The sequence below is a fragment of the Desmodus rotundus genome, chromosome 3 (assembly GCF_022682495.2).
Source record: "Desmodus rotundus isolate HL8 chromosome 3, HLdesRot8A.1, whole genome shotgun sequence".
Lineage (NCBI taxonomy): Eukaryota > Metazoa > Chordata > Mammalia > Chiroptera > Phyllostomidae > Desmodus > Desmodus rotundus.
In genome coordinates this window covers 152,199,297-152,206,076 of record NC_071389.1, presented here as the reverse complement: position 1 = coordinate 152,206,076, position 6,780 = coordinate 152,199,297, and the positions used below count along the sequence as shown (strand labels likewise).

Here is a 6,780-nt window from a genome sequence, read left to right as displayed (position 1 = left end):
GCTCGGGCATGCCCTGTGGGGGACACACTGTTCCCATCTTTAGGGAACTGGACCCCAGGTTGGAAGCCGCCAGAGCAGAGGCATGGCCTGGGTCTTCTTGACCTGGGAGTGAAGGTGCCCGAATTTTAGTTTTGTCTCTGCCCTTTGCATGAGCTACATGCCTTTGTGCAGGTCATCAAACCTCTCTGAAGCCGACTTCTCACTGCAGAAATACTATGTGGCTGCCCTTAGTCAACATCCCCTAAATGTTTGTTTTATGAATAATAAATAAATAAAAGAATGAATAAAGTGGGAGCTGGGCATGACGCCCACAAGTATCCAGCTTAACACACAGTGAGGATGGGTTTCTTTCACCTCCCTTCACCCCACCCCCACCTCACCCCTCAGCACTCTGCACACCTCCTGGAGGATCCGCTCCTGGTTCTCCACGGAGCACAGGACCAGGGTGCAGGCCACCACGTCCATGAAGCCATTGGCCACCTGGTGCATGTTCTCCCCGGCGGCCACCACAAAGCGCTTGAACTGCAGGTGTCGATTCTCAGCAACGCTCTTGATCAAGAACTACTCAAAGTTGGGGTTGGGGTCAACACAGGTCACCCTGTATCCAGGCGGATAGAACTGGAAGTTGGCTCCAGGGCCACAGCCCACCTCCAGCAGGGAGAGCTTCCCGAAGGGGCCCGCAAAGTCCCGCAGGTTGCTGAAGAGCTCGTGCTTCTTGCTCACCATCTGTTTGTTGTACGTCACACTGAACCTCACCAAGAAGTAGGGGAGCCATTTTTTGCAGATCCAGCTCCACAAGCCCAGAAAGCTCAGCAAGTACGAGGGACATACCAGGATGCAGACGGCCAGAAGGAGAGGACTGCCAGTGGGCAGGAAATAGAGCCCAGAACCACAGGGATAGGGGAATGGGAGAGGGGTGAGGGTGGTGAAGCCACCATGGATAGTATTGATGCTGTAGGCCTCCTAGGAGCACAAAGTCATCAAATGAGGAACATGTTGAGGGAGGTGACATCTTGGATCCCAGTCTCCTTGGGCTCTAACCAGCAAGGAGATGACAGGAGTCACACAGCACGACAGACATCCCCCTGGTCATCTGCCACAAGGCAACTTCCACCACAGAAACAACTCCTATCTCCTGACTCTACGTATATTTTATAACATTATCTTCTTCCATACTTAAAAGATCTCAGGGGATAGACACTATTAATTTCCCATGTTTCAGAAGAAGAATCTGAGTCGCTACAAGGCTGTGCAGCTGGGAAGCGGCAGTCTGAGTTGAAGCGGAGCCCTGGCCTCCTCCTCTGCTGAGCGGTGTCCCCGGCACTGCTGGGCCCTGGTAGGGTGTCGCTGCCATGCCAGCGGACCGAGGCCACAGAGCGTGCAGAGTGTGGAGAGTTAGGTTAGAACAGCCCCACAGAATGTTATTGTCTATGAGAAATAGCTATTCTAACCGTCTGTAGAACCTTCTCTGGTTAACTAGACTTCTGGCCCACCTTAGAATATCCTTGTCCACCCTTAGCTCCTTCTTGCCATCAAGGTAGAGGTGCTTCCTCTCTGCAGCAGGGTTGCTCTCACCTGGATCTTAAACCCACCCTCCAATCCCCTCTCCCTGCTCCATTACTTAGCTATGTACCCCCCCCCCTCCCCGCCCCATATATAACATCTCTCCTTCTGGTCTATCTCCTTTGCTGCCAAATTTCATGCTCAAATCTCTTTATCCTACAATGACCCTTTCCTGCTTTCCATTCAGGCTAACTCCCAGCGCACTTTCTTTCACCGCCAAACTTGACGCGAAATTGTAGTTGGCACTGTGTGTGTCATTCAAACCTCAGCCGGCCGACATCTGGCTTTTCCCCCCCCAGCTCCAAGGAAAGTGCATGTGGACCAATGAGAAAGCCGTCAGAGGGCGGGGTGGGGGGAGCAAGAGAGGGTGACAGTACTAGGAAGAGGTGACCAATGAGCAGAAGGGAATACTGCAGCCGAGGGGGTGAGTGAGGCTGAGGTCCAGGGCGCAGGTGCCCAGAGCCTATCCTCAGAGCCTGGAGGGAGGGGGAAGGGGCTGGTGGGCAGGTTAAGTTTGGGTGGGGGAAGGAATGTACGGGAGTTTTTGCCAGATGGCCTTGATTTTCTCAGTGAGGAAGAATGCTCTGATACCTTGTTGAGAGTGCGGGTGTAGGGAGTAGGGTGGGGATAGGAAGAGAGTGGAGAAGCTTTGCAGTAGCAACCAGGATGACTGGGAGAGGCTGCGGAGCAAAGGTGAGAGAAGTGCCCGTAGCAAGGACGATGCCCCTGAGCCCGGGGATCTGATTTGGTGGCGACCCCTGATCTACAGCAGGGACTTTCTTCACTGATGCTCCAGTTTGGAGCTTGAGCAGAGAAGTGCAGTGTTTAGGCTGAGTAGAGCTGGGGGGTTTTCCAGGTAGGGGAGACGGAAGGGTAAGGGGTCAGAAAGGGAGGGGTCTAAGCTGGAAAGAAAGCCTGAAGGAAGGTGATGGGCGGGGAGAAAGTGGAGTAGTCAGGGGCAGGACTAAGGCTGCTGGTGTGGCTGAAGAGCACATTTGCTGAGAGGGAGAGTTATGAACAATCTTGTAGTGTGAGATCAGAGTGCAAGACTCCAGAGATAAGGCAGTTTAGGGTATAGGCCATGGGCAGAGACAGGAGAAAAAGGATGGAAGTGAAAGTCACTGGAATTGAGGAGCTAAGGAATGATCAGATTAAGACGTTGGGCAAGTCATCTCCACGGAGAATGAGGGTGCCAGGGTGGAGAGGAGCACCGGGAACCAGGTGCCAGTGCTCCTGGTGAGGGCGAGGGAGTGGCCAGGAGGTCCGGGAGTGACTTGGGGTCACAGGCACCAGCTACAGAGGGTGGGGGTAGACGTGGTATAATTGGATGGCATGAACCTTGTAGGACTTTAAAAAATTACAGCGACTTATGCAATCAATATATAAAGGTAAAAACTCAATCAGTGTATAAGGGATTTTACTCTTTTCAACAAAAAATATTCCTCTGAATGTAACTGAGTGCAGGTCCGGCTGACTGTCACTGAGAAAGCCAATATTTGAGAGGCAGCCAGTATTTGTGCTGATGTAAAGGAAAGTGGTTTATTTTCAGGTGCTGGCCACCTGGAAGGAAGATGGAGGGCTCACGTCTCAGAGACTATCTGGGAAGATGGGAGACTCGTTTCTCAAGGCCTACCTCCCCCTCTCAGTGGAGGCAGAGGTTTTTATGAGGAGGTAGAGGGGAACAGAACAAGGAGATTAAGGCAGGCAGTTGAAAAGTTCCCTACGTGCAGACGAGCACAGTCCATTCCGATGAGGCAGGTGATGGTCTGGTGCGTCATCCTGGTTTAGTCATCCTGGCTTCACGTCATCCTGGATCCGTGGTTGAAGGTCAGCAGATCTCCCGGAGCTGGGATGCCTGAAGGTCCGAGTCTGTGTCTTTTGAAGTTAGTTACTAAGATTTTTATACAAACATGCTGTTTATCTATAACCTACGTATTAGTCAGAATCAGCACCTACAGAAACAATGTGAAAAGAATGGTGGGGTGGGTTCCAGTTCCCCGCTGTCACAATTTCCCACTGTTACATGCATGTACGTAGCTTGATTGATCTAATCGTTTCCCATAGATGGGCACTTATGCTCTTCCTGTTTTTCACTAATATAAACTGATGGCAGCAGAGACCACATGTGTCGTGCATGTTGATGAGAACATCTATAGGACAAGTTCCTAAACTTGGTTAAGGACACGAGTATTCGTTTTGTTTAGATAAGGACAAATGCCTTCAATTTTGATGGTTACTGCCAACTTTCCACCTAAGGATGAGCCAGTGATGACCCCACGACCAGAGGACAAAACTGCTCGCTGCCCGCACCCGAGTCAGCACTGTTGCCAGACCTTTTAGTCTCTGACAACGTGCCGGTGATCACCGATTTCCACTGCTGCCCTTGCTGTATTTCCCTCAGTAAGGTTGGGCATCTTTTCCCTGTTTGCTATAGTTTTTTCCCCTTTCTTTTTTTTTCTGTAACTACTCCAGAGGCTCAAACAGCCAAGGTTAAAATCCTGGCTTTTCTACCTGTTAACTTTGTGCACTTGGGCCACCTACTTAAATTTGTTGTGCCTTGGTTTCCCCTCTTAAAATGAGGATAATAACACACTACAATAGGGTTAGTGCGGGAATTAAATGGGCGAATAAATACTAAGTGTTTAAAATGCTGTCTGGCACATGTAAAGTATGCACTATGTAACCAATAGCTCCCATTCCTTTTTTAAAGTTTAAATACTATTTTTCAACTATGGTTGACATTCAATAGCATTTTGTATCAGGGTTAGGTGTACAGCACAGTGGTTAGATGATCGCGTAGTTTACAGAGTGACCTCCCTGGTATTTCAGGTGCCCACCTGGCACCACACACAGTTATTACAGTATTTTTGACATGTTCCCTATGCTGTACTTTACATTCACAACTACCAACTGGTTCTTCTTAATCCTTTCACTTTTTTTACCCAGTCTCCCAAGCTGCCTCCCCTCCGGCAACTATCAGTCTGTTCTCTGTATCTATGAGTCTGTTCTATTTGGTTTGTTCATTTATTTTTTTCTCTAGATTACACACGTAAGTAGAATCATATGATATTTGTCTTTCTCTGACTGCCTTATTTCACTTAGCATCCAGATCTACCCATGCTGTTGCAAATGGTAAGATTCATTCTCTTTGTGGCTGAGTAATATTCCATTGTGTGTATGAGCTACAACTTTTTAATCCACTCGTCTATTGACGGGCACTGAGTTGCTTCCGTATCTTGGCAATAGCTCATATTCTTCATGCCTGTTGCCCTCTTTTCTGTTGCAGTTGTTTGTGTTTTTCTCATGGATCCATCTATTTAGGAGAGTAGCTTGTTGGCTGTCACATATGTTGCCTCTTTGTCTTTCATCACTGACTTTTTAGTGTTACGTTTCATGCAGAAGTGTTAAATGCCTTGTAGAACAAGCTCAAAAGAGTCACAGGCTTTGGCTAGAAATAAATGACAAAAACTTATTCACGGGTCTTAAGGTTTGCAAATTGTAAATGCAACTAGGCAATACCCAATGTATTCCAGGAGAGAAAGGGAAGTTGGGGAGCTTTTATAGTAAAAAGCACATGCTTGGAAAAAAGTCAGACCTGCGTTGTTAGCCAGCGGATTGGCTAAGGCTGGTAAGCTTCCAGATGCCCGGTGGCCTGATTAATGGATGCCAGGTTGTCTGGATGAGTTTTTTCTTTAGCGTGACAAATGCTTATCTATCAGGGATATATACATCTCCAGCACATCAACATTCTTCAGGTTCCTCAGAGGTTTATCTGTGGAATTCAGGTATATCCAGGCACTGGCACACAACTGAAAGTTCAAAAGTCTAGGTTCTCGCGCTGCTTAAAGAAGAACAGAGTAATTTCTTCATGCCTAAACCTCCTTGGTTTTCATAATCTGGCCACTTGACTGTAATGGCTCCACTTTATTTCTCCCTTCTTTTCCTCAGGTTTTTGTTCTGATTTTGTAATCATCACAAGCATTTGAATTCCAAGATAATGCAAACAAATCATGTCTTTTTTTCCCTTTAAGAATCAGAGGCTGTATAATAGGGGATAGACAATGAGTGATGGCTCTGAAATGCAGGAGGGACCCCAAAACAGCGTCTCCCCTCCTCTCCAGAGAACAGGAGCCAGCCCCACCTGTGGGGACTGTGCGACCTGCTGTCCAGGCAGGTTTAGTGGGTCCAGCGAAGCCACGCAGGGCTGAGGACCTGGGCTGCTTGGTGCTTCATAGCTGGGTCCAGAGCCAGGGGGAAAGCCAGGCGGACAAGTGAGTGTGTGCTCGGCGGGTGTGTGTGTGCAGAACGTTACAGAGAGTGGAGCGAGTCTTGGTGGTAGGCCGAAGGCTGCATGGGATTAACTCAGCTCTGGATTTTGCCAGCATCCTCTGAAGGTGGGCTCGGCGAGGCCAGCAGAGGCATGGGCCAGGGTGGGAGCCTCAGCTGGATGAACCATGGGACGGTGCATTCTTGCGGAACAGGGGTTCTGATCCGCGGTCTCTCTGTGTTAACAGCTTCTCGTAAAGCCCTTCAGAGGGCACTTAATGTGTGTGGAGTGGGCTCACGGCGCTGGCCTGTGAGTACAGAGACAGGAGGAGAATAGAAGGTCAAGGACTGGAGCCACCAGGAATGCTTCAGGGAGGGGTTGGAGGGCGGACGCTGGGCAGGCCCTGGAATGGGGAAATGTCGCTCAAGGGGAGGCTGAGTCCTGGGCCTGAAAAGGGCTTGTTGTGAGGTAACAACCTGGCCAGCTCATTGGCTGGGGCTAGCAGGAGGCTAAAGGTGACAACAGGCTGGCCAGCTGTCTTTTCCAAAGGCTCCTCGGGGCTTATTCCTCTATCAGTTCTGAGTTGGGTTTGGAGAAAATGGCTATAGGGCCGTGAGGAGGGCCTGGCAGGTGTGGCTGGAGGCTAGTGGGAAGGGAGGCCCCAGCTTAGCCGTCTCTGTCCAGCACTCTCTGTTCTAGCCCAGTGTTAATGCCCATCTGCAGCTGGGTTTGAAACTGCTGGGAACTTTTGAACAGAAAAATGGCAGGGGTGGGGGAGGAGCGTTTGAGGGCAGATGGAAGACACACTCAGGCATGGGCACAAAAGGGGCAGCAGTGTGTCCACACACACTCCCTCCACCGAACATAGGCGCCCACTTGTGTAAGAAGTTAGCGGACAGGCACAACAGTATCCGTGTAGGCTGCACATGCAGAGAAATCCTGCAGAAGTG

At 49.7% G+C, this 6,780-nt stretch overlaps 1 pseudogene; it reads right to left on the bottom strand.

The window, feature by feature from the left end:
• Nucleotides 1-360: 360 nt before the first annotated feature.
• On the bottom strand, nt 361-1,081 carry LOC112318608 (thiol S-methyltransferase TMT1A-like; annotated as a pseudogene).
• Between the last annotated feature and the right edge of the window lie 5,699 nt (nt 1,082-6,780).